This window comes from Rhinoraja longicauda, chromosome 18, assembly GCF_053455715.1.
Source record: "Rhinoraja longicauda isolate Sanriku21f chromosome 18, sRhiLon1.1, whole genome shotgun sequence".
Lineage (NCBI taxonomy): Eukaryota > Metazoa > Chordata > Chondrichthyes > Rajiformes > Arhynchobatidae > Rhinoraja > Rhinoraja longicauda.
In genome coordinates, this window is record NC_135970.1 from 22,566,638 (window position 1) to 22,591,925 (window position 25,288).

General features: G+C 41.8%; 1 protein-coding gene across 9 annotated transcripts in view; it reads left to right on the forward strand.

Annotated features, from left to right (window-relative positions):
- The window catches only part of LOC144602325 (leucine-rich repeat-containing protein 4C-like), a 723,850-nt gene that overhangs the window by 270,822 nt on the left and 427,740 nt on the right, over positions 1–25,288 (forward strand). The gene's annotated exons all lie outside the window — the stretch shown is intronic.

Genomic DNA, 25,288 nt, shown 5'->3' on the forward strand with positions numbered 1-25,288 from the left:
GCATGAAACTGAGTGCGCTAAATTGTTAAAAAAGCAAAATAGACAATAGACAATAGGTGCAGGAGTAGGCCATTCGGTCCTTCAAGCCAGCACCACCATTCAATGTGATCATGGCTGATCATTCTCAATCAGTACCGCGTTCCTGCCTTCTCCCCATACCCCCTGACTCTGCTATCCTTAAGAGCTCTATCTAGCTCTCTCTTGAATGCATTCATTGACTTGGCCTCCACTGCCTTCTGAGGCAGTGAATTCCAAAGATTTACAACTCTCTGACTGAAAAAGTTTTTCCTCATCTCCGTTCTAAATGGCCTACCCCTTATTCTTAAACTGTGGACCCTGGTTCTGGACTCCCCCAACATTGGGAACATAACCCCAAAATAGATTTCAGGAATTACTCAGCAGATCAGTCGGGAAAGGTTGAAGGTTAACAAAGCTGACAAAGGTTTGTCTACAACGTGCCAGTCCTGTGGCTGGACCTACCTTCTGCAATTCTGTAGATCAAACAACCTGCAGGTCTGGATTCTGTGGATCTGGATACAGAGAGTGATAACAGAGTAGTCTCAGATACTAGATCCTGCGGTTCCAGCCCTAGAACACATAAATGATCTTATCATAGCTGTCCAAAAGCATGTTAACACTTTTGAACTGTCTCTGATAATCAGACACTTTGGGAAAAAATTGAAACAGACTTAAAAATGTTTCAAAAAATATTGAAAGAAAAGGAGATATATACTTAAGAAAAGACGGAAATGAATTAGGAACATTAAGACCAATGCGATTAATTGTTAGGATCTCAAAGTTTTAATTGTACAGAAAGATGGAAGTCATTCAATTCCATCTTGTGGAATGCTGGTGCCTTGCCTACTCATGAACCAAACTGGAATTTATAGCCACATGTATCCGTCCTCAAAGTCCTCTCTGGTTGTTTAATATGCAAGCAGGAACGTCAAAGAATTGACCTGTGAAATGGATGTAGCTGATGGATCTCTGTAGAACCATCAGCCAGAGTTAAGTACAAATTGGCCTGTTAACTTTCTTGACATATGATACCCGACCTACTGTGCAATTCCTGCAGTTCTCTTTTTTATTTTACAAAGTAACATTCCTAGTGGACCTGTTACTCATGCATTAATAGTTAATAACATTTGTGTAATAATTAATTGACACGAATAGTGTTTGCGGCTCCCTTTGATGCGAAAGCTGTGAGAACTCTTAGAATTAATGATATCACTGTGGATCCAGTCATCTGGTTTTCTTACATATGCATTAGCAACGAAACAAATGTAAAATCTGTTTGGGGTACAGACAAGAAACCGATTAGATAGATATTTCTTTTTTTTTAAAACACTTCAATCAAATATATTTTTTAATTCTTCCAATTTTTTAAGTTTTCATTTAATTATCGACAGTCCTTAAACTTTCTGAACGACATTGACTTTCGAGGAGATTTAAGTCCTTGTCTTTTATACCACTGGATATGGGATCATTTCAGAGGCACAACTTCTTTAGGTTGCCATTCAAGACATTGGTGCCGTTTAGACCAAAGTTTACAATGCTTAGGGCCAGTGAGGTGAACCATCCAAGACCAAACTTGGTAAGCTCTCGCACGAGTTTGGGGAGCTCCGGCAGCGGCAGTGGCAGCGTCTTCCCCCGCCCCGAATCGTGGGGCTTGGGTCGGCCCGCCGTGGACCTTTCACCGTCCGGCGCGGCCTGGAATAGGCCGCGGGATTTTCTCCGCCCGGCGGGGGCCTCAATGTCGGGAGCCCCGACCGCCCTGACGTGGCAACTTCAACAGCCTGACCACGGGAGAAGACGGCAGGGGAAGAGAAAAAGACATTCTGGCCTTCCATCACAGTGAGGAGGGGACTGGAGGAGACTCACTGTGATGGATGTTTCTTTTGTTTCTTTTGTTTGGTGTTAGTTTATGATTGTATGTGTTATTCCATTTTTATTGATTATTCTTATTGGTCTTATTGTTGAACTGTGGGTAATTTTTCATTTCACCACACATTTATGTGTATGTGACAAATAAACGACTATTGACTATATTGATTGACAGATGGAAGTTACAGGCAGTGGAGCCATACCAATAGATGTGGCTGGCCATCGACTGACCCAATATGTTATGCAATCTGAAGTAAGAATAAGTTTCTACAACTAGCCAACAAAGCAAACTTCTACTACTTAGATTTGACATTTCTTAATCAAAGCACACATGCAAATCCAGCTCATCCAGAACTTTAGTTTAGATTTAGTTTAGACTTACAGCACGGAAACAGGCCCTTCGGCCCACTGGGTCCGCGCCGACCAGAGATCCCTGCATATTAACACTATGCTATACAGATTAGGGACAATTTTTAAATTTACCAAGCCAATTTACCTACATACCTGTATGTCTTTGGAGGTAAACTCGAAGGTAGACACAAAATGCTGGGGTATCTCTGCGGGACAGGAAGCACCTCTGGAGAGAAGGAATGGGTGAAGTTTCGGTTCTTCAGACTGAGGGTCAGGTGACAGGGACACATAGAGAAATGGAAGGGTAAGGTGTGAAAACACAAATCAAAGTCAAGTCAAGTCAAGTCAAGTCAATTTTATTTGTATAGCACATTTAAAAACAACCCACGTTGACCAAAGTGCTGTACATTTGATTAGGTTCCAATAGAAAAAAAAATGAAAACATACAGTAGCACGCAAACAGTTCACAGCGCCTCCTCAATGAGCCTCAAACGCTAGGGAGTAGAAATATGTTTTGAGCCTGGACTTAAAGGAGTCGATGGAGGGGGCAGTTCTGATCGGGAGAGGGATGCTGTTCCACAGTCTAGGAGCTGCAACCGCAAAAGCGCGGTCACCCCTGAGTTTAAGCCTAGACCGTGGGATAGTGAATAGCCCCAAGTCGGCCGATCTGAGGGACCTGGAGTTAGAGAGGGGGGTTAGAAGATTTTTGATGTAGGGGGGGGAGTGTCCATTTAGGGCTTTATACGTGAATAGGGGATGCTCATCAAGGGAAATGTAGAATGGTTCATTGTTAGCTGCGGGGAAAATGACAACGAGGCATACAATCAGTAAAATTTAATCAGGAAGAGAATGAAACTAGTCGGAGAACTAGGATGGGGGGGGGGGGGGGGGGGGGGGAGAAGGAAAGCAAGGGTTACCTGAAGTTAGAGAAATCAAATACTGCTGGGTTGTAAGCTGCCTAAGCAAAATATGAGATTCTGTTCCTCCGATTTGCATTGGTCCAAATCTTTGCCATTTGTGCCATATCCTCTATTGTGTATTTCCATCCAGTTCAGCAATGGAAGCCATACCTGGGGAACTTCCCCTGTTGTCATATGCTGTCTGTGCTTGTGTGTTGTAAAACTGAGGAACAACATGAACTTGGAGTAACTCAGCGGGACAGGCAGCATCCGTGGATAGAAGGAATGGGTGACATTTCGGATCAAGACTCTTCTTCAGACTTCTCGACCTGAAACGCCAGTCTAAAGATGGATCTCAACCCAAAATGTCACCCATTCCTTCTATCGAGAGATGCTGCCTGTCCCGCTGAGTTACTCCAGCATTTTGTGTCTATCTTCAGTTTAAACCAGCATCTGCAGATCCTTCCTACACAAAGACAAGATCTTTCTGTTCTTAATCATGCATTACCCATGAAAATCTACCAAATCCCCAGCTGTGGTTAATGTAAATTGGGGCAAGAAAATGCAAATGTTATAGTGTACATAGCTCAACCACTCATTGTTTATTCTACTGATTGGGGATTATCTAGCTTCTGCCGTTTGGCAGAAATCAGCAACGTCTTGCCAACATGTTCGTGCAGTTTCACTGCAGCTCATTTTCATACATGCCACTCACCAAATCTGATGAAATCTCTCTGTATACCTATTCCTTATCTAATGTTAACCTACTTCCAGTTCCTTTCATTCAGACATCAAGCTGTCTGCTACTTTTAGCAAGTTGTCTGTATTGATCTCCCGTCTCTCAAATTCTGCTACAACCTGCTGTCTTAGTGATATTTTATCTGTTTGTCTTTTGTCATTCAGCTTCCCTATTGACCTTTGTCTCTCTCGCTCTCTCGCTCTCATGCTCTCTCTCTCGTTCTCGCACGCACTCTCTCTCTGCCTATCTTCCTGTCAGGCTACACTCAGCAATTCTTTATTTGCCTTTCTTCTGTATCAGTTTTCATTCTTTTTTTTTTACCTCTATGTCTTTTTTAATCTGTTAGCTTTTAGTGAGAATATCAAACAGTTACGTGGAAAAAATTGTTTAGTGGCCGTTGTGAGCATGGATCATTGGGCTATGTGCCATCAGCACATGAGCAGAGGGTGTTCATGAGAAAGGTACACCAAAGCTTTCTCATCACAGCAGAATATATCATGGTGGCTATGTTGAGAATGGATCTCAAACAGGAGACACAGAACCAGGGGCCACAGTCTCAGAATAAAGGGGAGGCCATTTAAAACTGAGGTGAGAAGAAACTTTTTCACCCAGGGAGTTGTGAATTTGTGGAATTCTCTGCCACAGAAGGCAGTGGAGGCCAATTCACTGGATGAATTTAAAAGAGAGTTAGATAGAGCTCTAGGGGCTAGTGGAATCAATGGATATGGGGAGAAGGCAGGCACAGGTTACTGATTGTGGATGATCAGCCATGATCACAATGAATGGCGGTGAATAGAAAAATAACTGATGTTAAAAATATCCATATTTTACCCTCGCAAAATCATTAAAACCCGTGAAATGCGGAAGAATGCTACCATTAGCAGATCCATCGACAATTCCATACCAGTAACTCCAAGTTCCATCAAGCAGTGCATTATCAAGTTGTGCTGAGGTGCATGCTTCATCTTGTACCATTTTTACCAGCAATAAAGACACTCTTTACCATCAGAGAGGGAAAATTATATAAAACAAGATGCACATAAATAAACACTTAGGAACCAGGGAAATCATATTCAAATCTTCTCAATGTCTTGACAATTAAAGTTTGAAGCCATAAAACTATTACTCATGTGCATTGATTAGCCAAGTTTAAAAAGTAATCATAGGGAAAAAATATATTTTAGTGCAACCTATTCAGAATGGTAATGGCCATGTTCCCAACAGTAGACGTAGGGAAAAAAAATACACTGTGAAACACTGGAAAAAAATAACTTTGCAGTCTTCTGAGTGTAAAATGTCTGGCATCGATTTCCTGTCCATTTAGAACCAATACCACTGTGTGAAATTCAAGTTCTGTGGCTTTTTGCCTGAGTAGCTGTTCCAAGTAATGATCTGCAATGTTACTCAGTTGATGGCTCCTGTGAGTGAGAAAATTTGCAATATTTTGACGAAAATACTTTGCAAGCCATTCGCTTTCTAAATCCTCTTCAGGACTAACAGGTTCCAGAGATAGACACAAAGTGCTAGATTAACTCAGTGGGATAGGCAGTACTCAGGAGAGAAGGAATGGGTGATGTTTCGGGTCAGACTGAGAGTCGGGGATAAGGGACAATAGACAATAGGTGCAGGAGGAGGCCATTCGGCCCTTCGAGCCAGCACTGCCATTCAATGTGATCATGGCTGATCATTCTCAATCAGTACCCTGTTCCTGCCTTCCCCCCATACCCCCTGACTTTGCTATCCTTAAGAGCTCTATCCAGCTCTCTCTTGAATGCATTCAGAGAATTGGCCTCCACTGCCGTCTGAGGCAGAGAATTCCACAGATTCACAACTCTCTGACTCTATGGAAGCGAGAGATATAGATGGTGATGTGGAGAGAATAGAAATGAATGAAAGATTTGTAAAAAAGTAACAATGATAAAGGAATCAGGCCATTGTTAGCTGTTTGCTAGGTGAGAATGAGAAGCTGGTGCAACTTCCATCGGGGAGGGGTGGAAAAAGAGGGAATGCAGGGGTTACTTGAAGTTAGCTAAATCAATATTCAAACCACTTGGTTGTAAGCTGCCCAAGCAAAATATGATATGCTGTTCCATCAATTTGTGTTTAGCCTCGCCCTGACAACTGAGGAGGGCTAGGACAGAAAGGTCAGTGGGAATGGGAAGGGAAATTAAAGTGTTTGGCAAGTGTTTGGCAACGGGGAGATTAGGTAGGTCCAGGGGGACTGAGCAAAGGTGTTCAGATTGAATAGCATAACAAAATCCCAGACCCATTAGTCATTGGTGACGGATAATTAATTGCTCCAAAGAAATTATCCTGCCGAAATGTTGAAAATAAATTTATTACTCATCCCTCAAGTTACTTGTCTCAAGTAGTTTGGAGAAAGATGACGAGAAAACAGTGCACTGTCCATGTTTTCAGGCAGTGCTGGCGCGAAGGGCCGAATGTTACTCCTGCACCTATTGTCCATTATCTATTGATAGACACAAAAATCTGGAGTAACTCAGCGGGTCAGACAGCATCTCTGGAGAGAAGGAATACGTCACGTTTCAGGTTGAGACCCTTCAGAATATCTGCTCAGCACCTTTGCTTGGTACCTTGCTGGGTGAAGAACATTGTTGTAGGCCATTGAATGGGCTATACTTGCCGTCAGGTTAGCTAACTACAACCTCACCAGATTACCTGCCAGGTGAAGCTTAGCATCCAAGCATTCAATAATTAACGCTATACTTTATAGAGTGGGCAAGGATATCAAGGTTGTCAGTAATTCTCATTTATTGCCACATAGAAGGATTCATCAAGAGTTTTGTGATAGACACTTCTATTTTGCATGAATGTCTGTTTTTCTCGCAATTTTTTTCATTTCACTGTCTTGTCGAATTTCTGTAAATTTATGTGTGATTTATATTTTTGTGTGTTGTTCGAATCTGAGTGCCAGTGATTCTGCAGCAAGTGAGATTACCATCGCACTTGTACTTCACCATACCTTCAATAAACTCAACTTGATGATTTAACGTAACAGGAATTTAACAGGAATGAGTGGGATATCATATGATGAGCATTTGACAGCACTGGCTGGCGTTTAGAAGGTTGAGGGGGGACCTCATTGAAACTTACAGAATAATGAAAGGCATTGTTAGAGTGGATGTGGAAAGGATGTTTCCACTGGTGGGAGAGTCTAGGACCAGAGGTCATAGCCTCAGAATTAAATAATTTAAAAAGGAGGTGAGGAAGAACTTCTTTAGTCAGAGGGTAGTTAATCTGTGGAACATTGCCACAGAAGGCTGCAGAGGTCAAGTCAGTGGATATTTTTAAGACAGGGATAGACGTTCTTGATTCGAGCAGGGTCAAGGGTTATGGGGAGAAGGCAGGAAAATGGGATTAGGTGGCAGAGATTAGCCATGATTGAATGGCAGAGTAGACGCGATGGGCCAAGTGGCCTAATTTGACTCCTATAACTTGTGAACTTGATCTATAACCATCAGTTTTGCTTACTTAACTGGGCACCTATAATTGAAGTATCTGACAGACATTGATTGTTCTTAGAGTTCCTGGTGGATTTGTTGTTAAATTACCAGGTGGACAGTAAACCTAGCTAACCTTGTCAGTTGTCAAATGAAGAGACACCACCAAATCTCACGCAACATTGCTAAATAATTTGCTTTCTCTTGGCTCAAGATGAATTTAAGATGAATTAAGACAAATGTACAAAGGAAAAATCAAATGGAAGCTAGAAATCCAAAATAATTAGTAAGGAAATTAAGCAAACAAAATGGGCATAAAGAAGGTGGTAAAAGAGAATAGTGGAAATACAGCCTGAAATTATTTAACTTATTACTGCCTGGAAGGCTATAATGTTCCTAATCAAAAGATACATTCAAGAGAGAGCTGGATAGAGCTCTTAAGGATAGCGGAGTCAGGGGGTATGGGGAGAAGGCAGGAACGGGGTACTGATTGAGAATGATCAGCCATGATGACATTGAATGGCGGTGCTGGCTCGAAGGGCCGAATGGCCTCCTCCTGCACCTATTGTCTATTGTCTATACGGAGCCACTGTTGAGTTTTATTGAAAGAAGGCCAAAGAAAGAGATCCAAAGAAGGATTAGAATGGAGAATTAGACTGACATGAGCTCAAAGCTTGAGGTTGTGCTTGTGGTGGAACAGTGGTGTGCTGCACAATAGTCTTCTCACCTGTATTAGGAATTCCTGTTGTTTCACGGGTTGCATCTGTGCAATCACAGATTACATGCAAAAAAAGTACATCAAATTGACAGAAGGACAAGTAAATTGTTAAAATAAAACAGAACATGGTGAAAATATTGAGAAAATCTGAACACATATGTAAACATGCACAATTGAAGCAGCTTGTCACTGTACCTCGGTCGGTACACGTGACATGAAACTAAACTGAAACAAGAGGTCGGGTTTACATTTCAGTTGAGTGATCGTGATGAAAATTTCTACCTCTTGCACCCTTTCAAACATTGGTTTCCACTCGCTGGATGAAAAATGTTTCCTTATTCTCTCCCTTAGGCTTTAGCCAATTACTTTAAATCTGTGACCCAAGTTTTTGATTACTCTGCTTAAGAATATAGGCCCTTCCTATTCTATCTACGTACCACTAACTTTTAGACACTTAAATTAAATATTTCTGCGGCTTCCAAAGAAAATAACCTCAGCCTGCCAAATCTTCCCTCACAGTTAAAATGTAATGTTGTCATTAATCTTCTGTACAGCCTTTCCAGTGCAATCACTGGCAATTCTTGTAATGCACTGACCAGAACTGTACACTATACATAACCACCATTATATACAGTTCAAATTAAACCTTCCTACTCTTAAATTCCTTTGTTCAACTAGTGAAGGGAAGCATTCTATTTTTACTTCTTTTCTGTTCTTCCTTTCAAGATCTCTTTGTACCTCCCACACCTCTTTGGGGCGGCATAGTGATACAGCGGTAGAGTTACACCCTCATAGCGCCAGAGACGCTGGTTCAATCCTGACCTCGGGTGCTCTCTGTGCGGAGTTTGCACATTCACCCTGTGAACGTACAAACTTGTTACATCTAAGTCTAAGTCATTAATATATAGGTTTTCTCCCGGTGCTCCGGTTTCCTCCCACACTCCAAAGGTGTGCAGGTTTGGTGGATAATTGGCTTCTGTAAATCGTAAATTGTCCTTAGTGTGTAGGATGGTGCTAGTGCATGGGGTGATCGTTGGTCACTATGCAGTCGGTGGGCTGAAGGACCTGTTTCCATGCTGTATCTCTGAAGTCTCTGAATATCCTCCCATTTGTTGTGTAGTTCGTTGCCTTGTTGTGTTTCCCCAAATACACTTCTCTGGACTGAATTCCATCTGCTACTCTTCTAAATGACCAACCTTTCCACAGTTTTCCTTCTTATGATCAACAACACGACCGATTTTCTGATCATTGCAAACTTCTTTATCACATCTTGTATTACTTGTTTCTCTCTTCGTCATGCTTCATACATCTAAGTCGAAGTCATTAATATGTACACTGATGAGCCAAAACATTATGGCCACTGACAGGTGAAGTGGATAACATTTAATATCTTATTACAATGGCACCTGTCAAGGGGTGGGATATATTAGGCAGCAAGTGAACAGTTATTTCTTGAAGTTGATGTGTTGGATGCAGGAGAAATTGGCAGGAGTAAAAACCTGAGTGACTTTGACAAGGGCCAAATTGTTATAGCCAGCAAACTGGGTCAGAGCATCTCTGAAATGGCAAGGCTTGTGGGGTGCTCCTGATCAGCAGCGGTGAGTACCTACCGACAGTGGTCTGAGGAGGGACAAACCACAAACTGGCGATAGGGTGATGGGCGCCCAAGGTTCATCGATACGTGAGGGCAGTGATGGCACCAGGATGCACTGTGGGAAGATGACAAGCCGGTGGAGGGAGTGTGATGCTCTGGGCAATGTTCTGCTGGGAAACCACGTGTCATCTACCTAAACATCGTTGCAGACCAGGTACACCCCTTCATGGCAATGGTATTCCATGATGGCAGTGGCCTCTTTCAGCAGGATAATGCACCCTGCCACACTGCACACATTGTTCCGGAATGGTTTGAGGAACATGATGAAGCATTCACGGTGTTGCCCTGGCCTCGAAATTCTCCTGATCTCAATCTGATTGAGCATCTGTGGGATGTGCTGGATCTTCAAGTCCGATCCACAGTGGCTCCACCTCCCAACTTACAGGACTTGAAGGATCCGCTGCTAATGTTTTGATGCCAGATACCATAGGACACCTTCAGGGGTCTTGTAGAATTCACGCCTCAGCGGGTCAGCGCTGTTTTGGCGGCACACGGAGGACCAACCGCATATTAGGCAGGTGGTCATAATGTTTTGGCTCATCGGTGTATTATGCCCAGCAAGGGGACAAGTACTGAGCCTTAGAGTTACAAACATATCCATCAGCCATCACTCTTTCCTTTTGGCCATGGAACAAAGATTGGCTCTTATTTGCTGCCCTCACTTCAAACCCACAGACTTTTCCCTTTTTGACATCTGGTCTTGTATGACTTTGTTAAAATCAGTCAGAGAGTTGTGAATCTGTGGAATTCTCTGCCTCAGAAGGCAGTGGAGGCCAATTCTCTGAATGCATTCAAGAGAGAGCTAGATAGAGCTCTTAAGGATAGCGGAGTCAGGGGGTATGGGGAGAAGGCAGGAACGGGGTACTGATTGAGAATGATCAGCCATGATCACATTGAATGGCGGTGCTGGCTTGAAGGGCCGAATGGCCTCCTCCTGCACCTATTGTCTATTTTCTAAAATCATTGACGACGTCCATGTGTACTACGTTAAAAGGCCACAACAACTCTCCCGAGCTACGTGCTCAAAATTATCTTCTTCCCTTTTCAAATGGACATTCAAATCAGTGGTGCTCAAATCCACTGGCATCACTTCTGTAAACTATGAAGATTGAGAAAAGATGTCTTCTTCTTTCTTCTTTTGTATGGCAACTACAACAATCAAAAGTGGCAATTGGTGCTTCAGAGTACCGTAGTTGTCGCTTTGCTGCAAATCCTGCCAGTTCTGTAGAGCTACCCAGGGTGGACATCGACGACGTAAAGCAGCTCCCACCCCAGAATAGATGTGGAGAGCCAACATACTTTCTTCCCTTTATCCCCTGGGATGAAGCTTACCCTGGTCTGGCAATGTATCTGGCTTCAAGAATGGCAAACTCCAATGTGCTTGCTCACTTACTGTGTTCATCCTATCCAATATTTCACCTACTTTCTGCACAACAAGAGCATCACTTTGCAGCCCCCTTTGTGAAGATAGCCATAAAGCATTCTATCAATTCTCTCCAGAGATGCTGCCTGTCCTGCTGAGTTACTCCAGCATTTTGTGCCTATCTTTGGTTTTTAACCAGCATCGTACACAGAACCTTACCCATGTCCCCACCATCATACGTGCATAACCTATTTATTAATAACTAATGGGACTCACTCTTTCTCTACTTATCCTTTTTACTATTTCTGACCTTGCATAACATTCCCCAAATTCTTTTCAAATTTTACCTGCTTTCTTCTTTCTTTTATAGAATAGACAATAGGTGCAGGAGTAGGCCATTCGGCCCTTCGAGCTAGCACCACCATTCAGTCTGAAGAAGGGTCTCGACCCGAAACGTCACCCATTCCTTCTCTCCTGACATGCTGCCTGACCTGCTGAGTTACTCCAGCACTTTGTGAATAAATACCTTCGATTTGTACCAGCATCTGCAGTTATTTTCTTATTCAATGTGATCATTGCTGATCATTCACAATCAGTACCCCGTTCCTGCCTTCTCCCCATACCCCCTTTTCATGTTCCCTTTCAATTTACACTCTACCTAAGCTGCTCTTTTCTCAGTTTCAAACGTATTAAACTCGCACTATCTTGCGTCTGTCACATCTTGTCTTCCGTGCATCCTTTCATCCAAAGGTCTCCAGAATTGGCAGACATCCCTTTTCTTTGACAGAATAGGTTTGCCCTGTACCACTGGCAACCCCTTCCTAAATAGATTCCATTGGTCTCACAGCGATTAACCTTTGACGCAGTGTTTCCAGTCCACAATTGCTCAAGCACTTCTCAGCTAAGTAAAATCGATTTGAAGCCCTGTTTAATGATGGGCTAAACGCTGCTGGAAATGGCAGCAGGGTTTCACTGGCCTCTCATCATCAAAAGGGAAAAAAAGAGTGACAATATTTTTTTATTTTTTCCATTTTCATGGCTGAAGAGTGCAGTAAATCGGATGTGCACAGATAGGAGCAGTAATGCTGCAATATTCTGTTAGTAGATTATGATGTTAAAAGTCCAATTGAATCTACTGAAACAGTAATAATTCAGTGGCTATTAATTCCACTGTGGTCCATGAGTAGGAAGTGTGACTAGCAGAAAATTTCCTGTCTTCAACCTATCCGTACAATCAATTAAAACTCTGCAAGCAATAGAATTAATTGCAATGGTAAGGGTGACTGCTTTGCGTCATTGCAATCACAGGGCCAGTATTCTGACTGCAAAGTATCTGCTTCAGTGACTGTTAAGGGCCAGACACACCTGCACTTTTGGCACAGTATGCCAATTAGTCATCTCTACATAGATATTATAGGCAACAAACTACTCAGGGGGAAATTCATCCTGAGAAAAAAGATAACCAACCCTGCAACAGATGAGAATTGGATTGCAATGAAGTAAGTTAGTTGGAATTTGGAGGCAGAGTGCATTTACCACACGCAACAGAGGATGAATGTGTGGGCACAAGCCTGTTAAAGGCAGACTTCAAATGCTCATTTTAATCTTCCTGGGAATGTTAAAACTACGGGCGGCACGGTGGCGCAGCGGTAGAGCTGCTGCCTTACAGCGCTTGCAGCGCCGGAGACCCGGGTTCAATCCTGACTATGGGTGCTGTCTGCACGGAGTTTGTACGTTCTCCCCGTGGCCTGCGTGAGATCTTTGGTTTCCTCCCACACTCCAAAGATGTACAGGTATGTAGGTTAATTGGCTTGCTATAAATGTAAATTGTCCCTCTTGTATGTAGGATAGTGTTAATGTGCAGGGAGCGCTGGTCGGCGTGGACTCGGTGGGTCGAAGGGCCTGTTTCTATGCGGTATCACAAAACTAACTAAAATAAACTACTTACTAATGCAATCCTGAGGGGCTCTTGCAGCTTCGTTTTAAGGTTATTTTCAATTTAATCTAGTGAAATCTAAAACAGGAGGGCAGAGGTATAAGATGGGGGCAAAGAGTTCTAAAGGGTAAGGTTTTGCATAGCAAGTGATTAATATCTGATTAATAGGCCTCTGCACCTCATGCATTCGGGCTGACTGTTGGCTGGGTCAGGTGGCCAAGCTTTGTCTGAGACAATGAAAGTCACTACGATGCTGAGATACTTTGCCACTGCCCATTTGCAGCCTTTGGTTTAGAACATCAACAGATTCAGTTGATCTCCCAGGCTGTTAAGAAAAGTGCTACGGAACGAGTAGAGGGACGACCACTGTCATCACAGTTTTGGGGGGAATAGACAATAGACAATAGACAATAGGTGCAGGAGTAGGCCATTCGGCCCTTCGAGCCAGCACCACCATTCTCAATCAGTACCCCGTTCCTGCCTTCTCCCCATACCCCCTGACTAAAAGTCACTATATTTCACAGAGTAGTGATATTGCAGATGTACTGTATGAAAATACAATCAAGTCAAACTCAAATACAACAGATAAAGCAAAGTGGAAGGTGAAGAGTATAGTAGACACAAAATGCTGGAGTAACTCAGCGGGTGAATAATATAGTTATCAGCTTTGTAGCTTATCAGTTCTTTCGAAAAAGTCCAATGTCCACAATGGGCTAGAGGTGAATCGGACAGTACCCTCGCATAAGGACGGTTCAGAAGCTTGATAACAGAGGGGAAGAAGCTGTTCCTAAGTCTGGCCATGCAGGCTTTCAAGTTTCTGTACCTGCTGCCGGGTGGGAACAGACAGAAGAATGAATAACTGGAGAGGGACAAATCTGAAATTATACTGGCTGCTTTTCTGGGACAGTGTGAAGTGTAGATAGAATCATTGGTGTGAAATTAGGTCTGCGTGATTGAATAGATGACATCTACAAGTCTCTGCAATGTATTGCACTCTTGGGTAAAGCTGTTTCCAAAACAAGCTGTAATGCAATCCAAGGGGTAGGCCATTTAGGACTGAGATGAGGAAAAACTTTTTCACCCAGAGTTGTGAATATGTGGAATTCTCTGCCACAGAATGTAGTGAAGGCCAATTCACTGGATGTTTTCAAGAGGGAGTTAGATTTAGCTCCTGGGCTAAAGGAATCAAGGGATCTTAGGAAAAACAGGAATGGGGTACTGATTTTAGATGATCAGCCATGATCATATTGAATGGCAGTACTAGCTCAAAGTGCCGAATGGCCTACTCCTGCACCTATTTTTCTATGTTTCTATGTTTCCAACAGTATGCTTTCTATGGTGGATCTGTACGTTTGCAAGAGTCATTAGAGACGTGTCAAATTTCCTCAGTATCCTGAGGAAGTAGTGGCATTGTGGTGCCCTCTGGGCTGATGCATCAACATGGGTGTCCATGACAGATGGTTTGTAATATTAATGCTCAGGAAGGTAAAACTCCATCAGATTTTCCACCTTAGCACCATTGATGCTGAATGGGCCATGTACTTCACCATGCTTCCTGCTGTCGATACCTGGTTCCTTCATCTTACTATTATTGAGGAAGAGGTTATTGTCCTGGCACCATGTTATGATATTCTCTATCTTTTTCCGGTAATCCGTCTTGTCATTGTTATGATCCGCTCCATCGCAGTGGTGTCACCTGCAAACTTGTCGATGGAGTTAGAGCTTAAATTGGCCGTGTGGCTACAAGTGAGACTAACTTAGATGGGCATCTTCATTAGCATGGACAAGATGAGCCAAGGGTCTCAACCCGAAATGTCACCCATTCCTTCTCTCCAGAGATGCTGCCTGTCCTGCTGAGTTATTCCAGCATTTTGTGTCTATCTTCAATGTAAACCAACATCCATAGTTCCTTTTTACAAATGAGCCAAAAGGGCCTGTTTCATTGCTGTATACTCTCTGTGCACCATAGGCCATTATCTTACCTTTTATTCAGCTGCTGTTATCCTCAGTGAAATAGTCAGCTGATTATGTGTTTTGTCACTTGTTTCATGTCCGATCAGTTAACCTCATAACATTGTTCATCGGAATGATTTACATGACAAAAACGATGCAACAGGACCTTGCTAATGTGATTGAATGCATCAATTGCAGATGTCGAATGCTTTAAAGTAAAAGATAGGCTCCATTACCTTCTTTAAAAGCGAGCATACATTCAGTAAAACTGCTCCCATGCTACCTGTCCAATCTGCTTAGTGGGCCTTGAGGATGCAGTTTGTTTGACTACTGCTTTGGATTTGAATCACCAAAAATTGAAACCACTGTCAACGTTTGGACTTTCTGATAAGATATGATGGAAATATATCAATGGCATTGATAGGATTCTGATGAATCAGAATTTAGGAATTCTAATATGCAGATAAAGGGCATTTGACCGACAATTGAATTTCAATAAGGTTCTCAGAGGAAATCTGAATCTGTACGGGACCTGAGCATAAAGTAGACAATATTTCACTTAATGGTGTTATCTTTGTTAAAAATCCAAATTTTCCATTTACTTCACAGTAACTCAGGATTTCCATTAAAAATGTTTCTTTTTTCTGATGGAAGCTACATTTATAATCGTTAATGCTTTCAGCGATGCTGAACAACCAGACATTGTTGGAATAGTTGGCCTTTTGGAGATATTTTTGGCTCTTGTATGAAGATGATTGGGGAAGTATTCATGTCTCAGACAAACAATACCAATGACTTTTTTTTTTTGTACTGTGCTTGGTATAAACCAAAAATAATACAGAGCCTATAGATCAAAATTTTCTGCTCGGTGTTTAGGATAATTATCGTGCTGCAACTGTACATGCCGTTATGGGGAGAAGGCAGGAGAATGGGGTTAGGAGGGAGAGATAGTTAGTCATAGAGTGATACAGTGTGGAAACAGGCCCTTCGGCCCAACTTGCCCACAATGTCCCAGCTACACTAGTCCCACCTGCCTGCGTTTGGTCCATATCATAGAAAATAGGAGCAGGGGTAGGCCATTCAGCCCTTCGAGCCAGCACCAGTATTGAGCTGATCATCCAAAATTAGTATCCCCGTTCTGGCTTTTTCCCCATATCCCTTGATTCCCATTGCCCTAGGAGCTAAATCTAACTATCTCTTGAAAACATCCAGTGAATTGGCTTTCACTGCTTTTTGTGGCAAAGAATTCCACAGATTCACAACTCTCTAGGTGAAAAAGTTTTTCCTCATCAAAGTCCTAAATGGCCTTCCCCTTATTCTTAAACTGTGATCCCTGGTTCTGGACTCCCCAACATTGGGACCATTTTTCCTGCATCTACTCTGTCCAATCCTCTAAGAATTTTATTTGTTGATATAAGATTCCCTCTCATCCTAAATTCCACCGAATACCAACCCATTCGACCCATTCTTTCATCATATGTCAGTCCCGCCATCCCGGGAATTAACCTGGTGAACCTACACTGCACTCCCTTAATAGCAATAATATCCCTCCAAACGTCATATCCATGTACCTGTCTATCTGTTTCTTAAACTTTGGGATAGTCCCAGCCACAACTACCCCCTGTGGCAGCTTGTTCCATACACCCACTATCCTTTGTGTGAAAAAGTTACCCCTCAGATCCCTGTTAAATCTTTTCCCCTTCACCTTGAACCTATGTCCGCTGGTCCTTGATTCCCCTACTCTGGGCAAGAGATTCTGTGCATCTACCCGATTTATTCCTCTCATGATTTTATACACCACTATATGAGCACCGGAGTTTCGAGCACAAATTCCAGGTCACCGTTACATAGTCCAATTGCAAAAAAAAAGCTAATATCGAATATCTATTCAGCAGCAGAAAACTTGTGTGCATTTTAACAACCTTGTCTTTGAAAAGCACAGTTTTACATCTTCAAAGAAAATGCATTTTAAGATGAATCTTAACATTCATTACATCCCTCAAGTGTCAGCCAAGCGATAATTTTGGAAGCTCATACCATCTGGGATTGGCAGTACTCGTTACAGTTCAGTCTCCCCCCTAACATTATTGCCTTGCCTTCATGGCAAAATGACAGTTGCAATAAGCGCACTGTCACATTTAAGAATTTTGTGGATTTTATTTGCCACAGCATGATTCTGAGTACAACGCCTTTGCAATTCATTTATAAGTTTCAACACAAGTTGCCATGCCAGGCAGGGTAGACAAAAATCACTTGGAGGTTCTGAGGTTCGATAGATTTTCAGATGCCACGTAATATTAGATCCCCAAAAGTGACAGCTAACCACCCACCACAATGATCAACGCAGCATAACCTTTTTAACTGAGATCCAGAATTAAAAAATAAAAACTGCACTCCCACCCACCCCGGTAATCTCCACTTCAGTTCCACCCACAATGCCTCTTGCAAAGCGCTATTCCCTCCTCTCATTTTCTTCGTCTCCAAGTTTATTTGTTGTCGAAAAGCACGTAGGTTGCTCTCTGGCTTACTTCGCCATCAGATGGGTTATTAGACTCTGAGGCAAATATTGGCACCGTTTACGAGACCAACCATCTGGGCTGGATTTAATGTTTAGTTTGGTTTAGCGATACAGCACGGAAACTGGCCCTTCGGTCCACTGATACCATGCCAAGCAGTGATCACCCATTCGCTCTAGTTCTCTGTTCACTCGCGTTCAAACCCTCTGATTGTCAGGAGCAGAGGCAGAGGAGTGAACGAGCTGACTCTTCACTCATGGAAACTGGGTGGAGAGGCATTGCAAGGCCTCAGTGACTGTTGGGGTGAGTCAACTCTGAAGCAAGACCACCGGCGGAGCCTAAAGTCAAAGCTGGGAGGTTTTTAACAGTCTGTTTTTGTCTGAGATGTTGAGAGACCTTTAAAATGATTTAAATCACCTTTTTTTTAAAAATGCCGTCACAGGGAGAAATCATACAAGCAGCACCTGAGATCCGGATGGAACCTGGGTTGCTGGGGAGGCAACAGATCATCTATCTGCACGATTACGCTGTCCGCCATCAGAAACACCCAGATATTTTCCTGTTATGTCAGTCCCACATAATGCCCATGGTCTGACCATATGCAAGCCAATTGTTAATTACAGAGCACGATGACAATCCTTCCACTGAATAGTCAAATAGCTTTGGTTTTCCCGAGTCAGAATGGCTACATCAAGTATATCAGTTGTGTTATCCAGAAGTCACCAACATTCTCTGCTGTAGCACTTTTAAAAAAAAATTTGATCCAAGGTCAATCAGGCATTTAGTGCACTAGTTTGTCATCGTTTTCCTGTTTCTCACTAATTGTTTCTTCTCATAATATTATTTTGAAAGAACAATGTCTGGATTTCTGTCAGACACGCTATTCTGTCAGAATAGTGAAAGGCTTGGATAGAGTGGATGTGGAGAGGATGTTTCCACTAGTGGGAGAGTCCAGGACTAGAGGTCATAGCCTCAGAATTTAAGGACGTTCTTTTAGGAAGATGAGGAGAAATTTCTTTAGACAGAGGGTAGTGAATCTGTTGAATTCTTTGCCACAGAAGGCTGTGGAGACCGTCAGTGGATATTTTTAAGGCAGAGATACAGGTAGATGGAGTTAGGAGGGAGAGAAAGATCAGCCTTGATTGGATGGCGGAGTAGACTTGATGGGCTGAATGGCCTAATTCTACTCTTATCACTTATGACCTTATGAAAGCCCATGGAATGTCATACCTTTCAAATGTATCATAATCCAAATGTTAGTGCGGCACGGTGGCGCAGCGGTAGAGTTGCTGCCTTACAGCGAATGCAGCGCCGGAGACTCAGGTTCTATCCTGACTACAGGCGCCGTCTGTACGGATAATAGAACTGTACGCTCTCCCCGTGACCTGCGTGGGTTTTGTCCGAGATCTTCGGTTTCCTCCCACACTCCAAAGACGTACAGGTATGTAGGTTAATTGACTGGGTAAAAAAAATTTTTTTTAATTGTCCCTAGTGTGTGTAGGATAGTGTTAATGTGCGGGGATCGCTGGGCGGCATGGACTCGGTGGGCCGAAGGGCCTGTTTCTGCGCTGTATCTCTAAAATATAATTTAAAAAAAAATGTTATGGCACTGAAAATTGAAACAATTTGCAGTGGACTAAAAATAAATAAAACAATGGTTGAAATAAGCATTTATCAGTTAAGTTTGATTCGTGATTTGTGCGTGATGCTGTGTTTCAATAAATCCGCTCTATTTCATTGATAGGTAAAGCATTGCCATGGTTACATTGTGGGAGGATCAGGATCAAATCAATGAAAATGTGAGAAAAGTCACAGTGTTATGGGGAAATGGAAAGCAAACTCATTTTTGGCGTGTATTATTCAATCCATACCATTGGAAAGAAGATGGCATCTCCGATAATTATATGAGTGTTAAGTCCTTGCCAGCCACTTGCTAGTATAGATCTAGAGCAAAGATTCTGTAAGTGATTGCACCATATGTCAGCTTTTTTTAAGTCAATAAGTGGATGAGAAATGACATTTCTAATTGTCAGAGTCAGAGGCTGTCTTCCAAAATTGAGACATAAGTCCATAGGTTCTCGGAGCAGAATAAGGCCATTCAGCCCATCGCGTCTACCCCACCATTCAATATGGCTGATCTATCTTTCCCTCTCAGCCCCATTCTCCTGCCTTCTCTCCATAACCCCTTGACACCCATACTAATCAAGACATATTGTAACGTTTTTCTTCCGGTTTGTATTGAACCTGCTCTAAGCCTGCTTGCTGGCACCATGTTTAGGGTTAAATCATGTTGAACTCTGTACTATGCTCAGAATCGCTGCCTGCATTCAAGACTTGCCCACTTTACCTAGAACAGAGACAACTCACTTGTGCATTCCTCACTTGTCCAGAGGCAAGGCCCAGAAAGCACTGAGACCATGATGATATTATCTGCAGTCGCCCCTCCCTGAAAGAATGTGAGGTTGGGAGTGGAGTCTGTTTTCTGTTGAAGCCATGATTTTTCTCCCCTCTGAATCTGCTGGTGAATCCCAAACTCACTTCATACACCATACACCATAGTCCCATACTCAGTGTGAAGAAGGGTCGCCACCCAAAATGTCACCCATTCCTTCTCTCCAGAGATGCTGCCTGTCCCGCTGAGTTACTCCATCATTTTATATTGAGACTCACCTTGGATTACTTCAGTTTAAACCACCTAATAAAGGTCACCTAAATAAATAGTACATTTTCATCAAGGAAAATAGTTTTTCATCTCTAAAACTCTCACTACCTCAACCTATTCAGGATATAACAGAAGGTGCAAAGATTTCACATCCATCCAGCTGTCTATGATGTGTATACGTGTATGTGTGTTTGTATCTTTAAGAACATGCTTGCGTGAAATGGTATGAGTCTTGAAACATTTAGTTGAGAGTTGCTGCCTTCAATAAAAGATAAAGTTCCATCTCTTTTAATTGACTAATATGACACAAAGGAGCACATACTTTCGCTGCCTGTTAGTTATATTGATTGCTTATAGTTAATTATTTCATGACGTTGGCTACGGGTATTAATTTTGATGATAGCTTGTATGATTGAACTCTGAAACCTAATTGTACTCATCAACCACTGGGAGCATGACTAGAAGCCAGAAGGTACACCTCTTCTCCATCACCAATAAATGACCAATGGATGAATTTTCAAAACCTTATCCAGATTAATCTAATTTCCCTGCTTCTACTGGTCCATCGAGGTACTCTTAATACTGAAAATGTTTATCAATTGTGGAGATGCATGCAATTGAACATTTTAGAAAACAAATCAATGCCTGAAGGGAAGTAGCCCTGTGACCTGTTATGAAAAGTCAGCAATTTGTTTAATTGGATTTCGTTCAAGATAAATTGGTGCTTCATGCTGTTTAACAAAGATAAATGCAGAAAAGTTCATTATTGTTTCTGCTAATCTTTTTTGATTCTCGTTCCTGATAGAAGCCGCATTACTCATTATGGAAATGATAAAGGTTAAATATAATTCATTTATATAAATGTGAAATAATGTCCAGAAAGAGGTGGTTCTGAGCTTTTCAATCCCCATACTTTTCTAATTGTGCCAATCTTATTGCATTTGTGGCATTGAAATATCAGAGGTATTGTTGGTAACTAATAAATGTTAGTTAGATGTTAATAAATTAGTTGAAGCAAATTTATAATTTTCAAAATTAAGCCAAATATATTAAGACAAGAATAGCCTACAACCCAGCAGTATGATTATTGATTTCTCCAATTTCATGTATCCCTTGCATTCCCTCTCTCTCCATCCCTCTCCCACTAGAGTCATCTTGCGAGTTTCACTGTTCTTATCTCTTCATTGTCACCTCCTCCACAGCCAACAATGAACCATTGTGCACTGCTTGGGCATCTTTAATTTGGTGATGGTTTGGATTTGTTCTGTACCTTTTCATACCTTTAGTTTCCATCTCCCCTGACTCTCAGTCTGCAGAAATGTCTCGATCCGAAACGTCACCTATTCCTTTTCTCCAGAGATTCTGCCTAACCCGCTAGTTGCTCCAGCATTTTGTGTCTATCTTCGGTGTAAATCAACATCTGCAGTGTCTTCCTACACATTTTGTCATCTTGTCATTTAAAATACCTTTACATCTGTTGCCTGTGAGATATACAATGCAAATTCCTTCCACTGTTCAGCCCGGAATATTTGGTCCGATATTTATCCAGGCAATGCCTGTGACTGTGCTAAATCTTCAATGGATTTGGAAGAAGTTGCAGACCCTAAGTGTTCCTCGGGGGCAGTAGAATGCTTTGAATTATTACTGTCTGATTAAGACAAGAATTAAGTTCTTAATTGAAAAATGCAGAAATAAATTCTTATAAATCCGAATAAGCAATTGATATTGTGCCTCTATCCTCTCTCAAACACATTCTTGGTTCTTTCTATAAACCCTTGAGTTAACCTCCCTGGTTTTATCTAAATGCTAATTAGTCCTTTAAGCAATAAAACCATATTTTATTGCTTAATTTATATAAAGCTTTTATTAATTATGTTTTTTTTTGGCTACATCTGTTTTCCTATCTGCTTTGCATTACTGTGGCCTTTTGTCGCAAATTTGAAAACTATAATAAATATATATAATATATATATTTCTTAATATATTTGCTATACTGAAAATGTTTATCAATTGTAGCGATGCATGCAATTGAACACTTTGGAAAACAAATCAATGCCTGAAGGGAAGTAGCACTGTGGCCAGTTATAAGTTAGCAATATGTAGAAAATATTTTCAATGACCATTTATATTTGTACCCAATGTTTTGAGCAATATTGTGGACTTGTTGTTCATCCTTAATAGACATCATTGTTTAATAGCTGATCACATCAGCTCCCACTGTTCGTTCAGACGGCAGACGGCATGCCACCCATGTATTGATGCACACCCTTTGTCTTCAACGCTGCACTGTAAAATTGTTCAACTGAATCAATATAATACAACACAGATCATAATTAATGATTGGGGTCATAGAACTGGGGTAATGGTATAGCAGAATACCAAATATAATTTATTGCTGGGTCAGATAGTTGAATAAACCTCTAAGATAATGGCCAACCTCATTCAATGCCAGGTCACAGAGGTGAACTAATTATACAGTGTAATCCATTAGTGCATTATAAACTCCATACAGACAGCACCCGTAGTCGGGATCAAACCCGGGTCCCCGGCACTGCAAACGCTGTAAGGCAGCAACTCTACCGCTGCACCACCGTGCCCGATGTCATCCAGAGGTTCCACTGATGAGTGCAGGGACAGGAAGGTGCCATCTATCATGGGTCTGTTGCAACGGTAGTGGATCATGGCTGTTTGGGAGGTTGGAGTTAATGTGTGTCTTGACAGGCATTGGTCTTATCTGAAACCTGTTTGTGCATCGTAGAATTTGATGTTAGTACATTCCTCATGGTTCACCAACATTTGTGAATAGGCGAGCACAATAAAAACTCCCAACGTGGTTTATTCCCATTTTCTATTCCGTAACAACATCTTTTTTACAACCTTTTAAATGACCTGAGCAACACACGTAACTGAAAATATACTTGATGTACTTTGAGCTTATTTTTTCAATCTATAACTTGCTAGTCTGTTAACACCACAAGTCAATAATCTAATATTTCATAACCAGCCTTGCAAATTACTTTCAATAACCAATATGAAAAGGACCTTCCAAAATGTTGTAAGCATTTCCTTGTGAACCACTTGGTAATTTTTACTTATTGGTTTGCTGTGTTGTTCGTATTGATGGCTTTATTTTTAGTGTCTTGATCCAGATATGAGTTATTTGTATTGAAAGTTTTGATTATTATTCAGGAAACGTGGGCGCTTTGCTCAAGAAAGTATAAATCATTTAAAAAAAAGATTTCCTTACTTGGATTTTGAAGAATAGTTGGAGGTAGGTACAATCACCATTCCAGAAGTAACTTGAAGTGGCGAGAAATTAATGAGCTTGATGATTGATGAAAATGTTTCCTTGTTACAGTCTGAAATATATTAAACCTTCAGCAAATCTATATTGTTTCATATTTGTTCACTAATGCTTTTGGCAGCATTACAGAGCCTTAACATAATGTGATCTGTTTTTTTTCTCCTGCCCTGTGACATTGTCTGTCTGTCTGTCTGTCTGTCTGTCTGTCTGTCTGTCTGTCTGTCTGTCTGTCTGTCTGTCTGTCTGTCTGTCTGTCTGTCTGTCTGTCTGTCTGTCTGTCTGTCTGTCTGTCTGTCTGTCTGTCTGTCTGTCTGTCTGTCTGTCTGTCTGTCTGTCTGTCTGTCTCTCTCTCTCTCTCTCTCTGTGTGTCTCTCTGTCTCTATGTCTCTCTGTCTCTCTGTCTCTCTGTCTCTCTGTCTCTCTGTCTCTCTGTCTCTCTGTCTCTCTGTCTCTCTGTCTCTCTGTCTCTCTGTCTCTCTGTGTCTCTGTCTCTGTCTCTCTCTCTGTCTCTGTCTCTGTCTCTGTCTCTGTCTCTGTCTCTGTCTCTGTCTCTGTCTCTGTCTCTGTCTCTGTCTCTGTCTCTGTCTCTGTCTCTGTCTCTGTCTCTGTCTCTGTCTCTGTCTCTGTCTCTGTCTCTGTCTCTGTCTCTGTCTCTGTCTCTGTCTCTGTCTCTGTCTCTGTCTCTGTCACTGTCTCTGTCTCTGTCTCTGTCTCTGTCTCTGTCTCTGTCTCTCTCTCTGTCTCTGTCTCTCTCTCTGTCTCTGTCTCTGTCTCTCTCTCTCTGTCTCTCCTGCATGTCAAAATCACGGTTCTTGTGCTCTTTTTTAATGCTCAATTAAAGCAACCCAGTATTTTTTTTCTCTGTTGCTCCAAAGCCATTTGCCCTGAAAATATGCAGCTCGGTTAGCGAAAGAACACCTTCAACGTTACTTAAAGAACGGCACGATATCCTCCAGACCTCAAATTTACATTGTTAAACATCACACAGGTCTAAAGCAAGATGTGCTCAATGTATCAGTTATTTGTCATGTGCTTCAACATAGATCTTGGTGATGTTCTAGATCAATTAAATCAAAGGTAATTTATTTGATAAATTGCCAAAATAAGGTGGAGGATTTAGTGGTTCTGTAACTTTGTTTTTAGTGTCAAATGGCAACTAAGAATCTTAACTGAAGGACCAATTGTCAATTCACATTAGTTTCTTTGCATTTAGAATGTACATTAAGTCTACAAAAAGTAGGAATATTGAAGATAACTGGTGGGGATAAGTATAGTCTTCAGTTTAGTCAAGCCATGGTAAAATGGTTGAAATGATGTAACCATAATGATTGTTAAACTCTTTCCTCCCCTTAGTAAAACTCCTGAATGTAAATGACGGCACGGTAGCGCAGCGGTAGAGTTGCTGCTTTACAGCGAATGCAGCGCCGGAGACTCAGGTTCGATCCTGACTACGGGTGCTGCACTGTAAGGAGTTTGTACGTTCTCCCCGTGACCTGCGTGGGTTTTCTCCGAGATCTTCGGTTTCCTCCCACACTCCAAAGACGTACAGGTATGTAGGTTAATTGGCTGGGTAAATGTAAAAATTGTCCCTAGTGTGTGTAGGATAGTGTTAGTGTGCGGGGATCGCTGGGCGGCACGGACTTGGTGGGCCGAAAAGGCCTGTTTCCGGCTGTATATATATGATGATGATGATGATGAAGATATGAAGAATTCACAGGTCTTAGAGATTAGAATAAATGAATGAAGCTAAACTGATAAAACTAGCTAATGTCCTTTATCCTTGTGGCACGATAATGATTTTGAAATGCTAAATTTGCATTCATACATAATGTTAGAGAGTTGTACAGC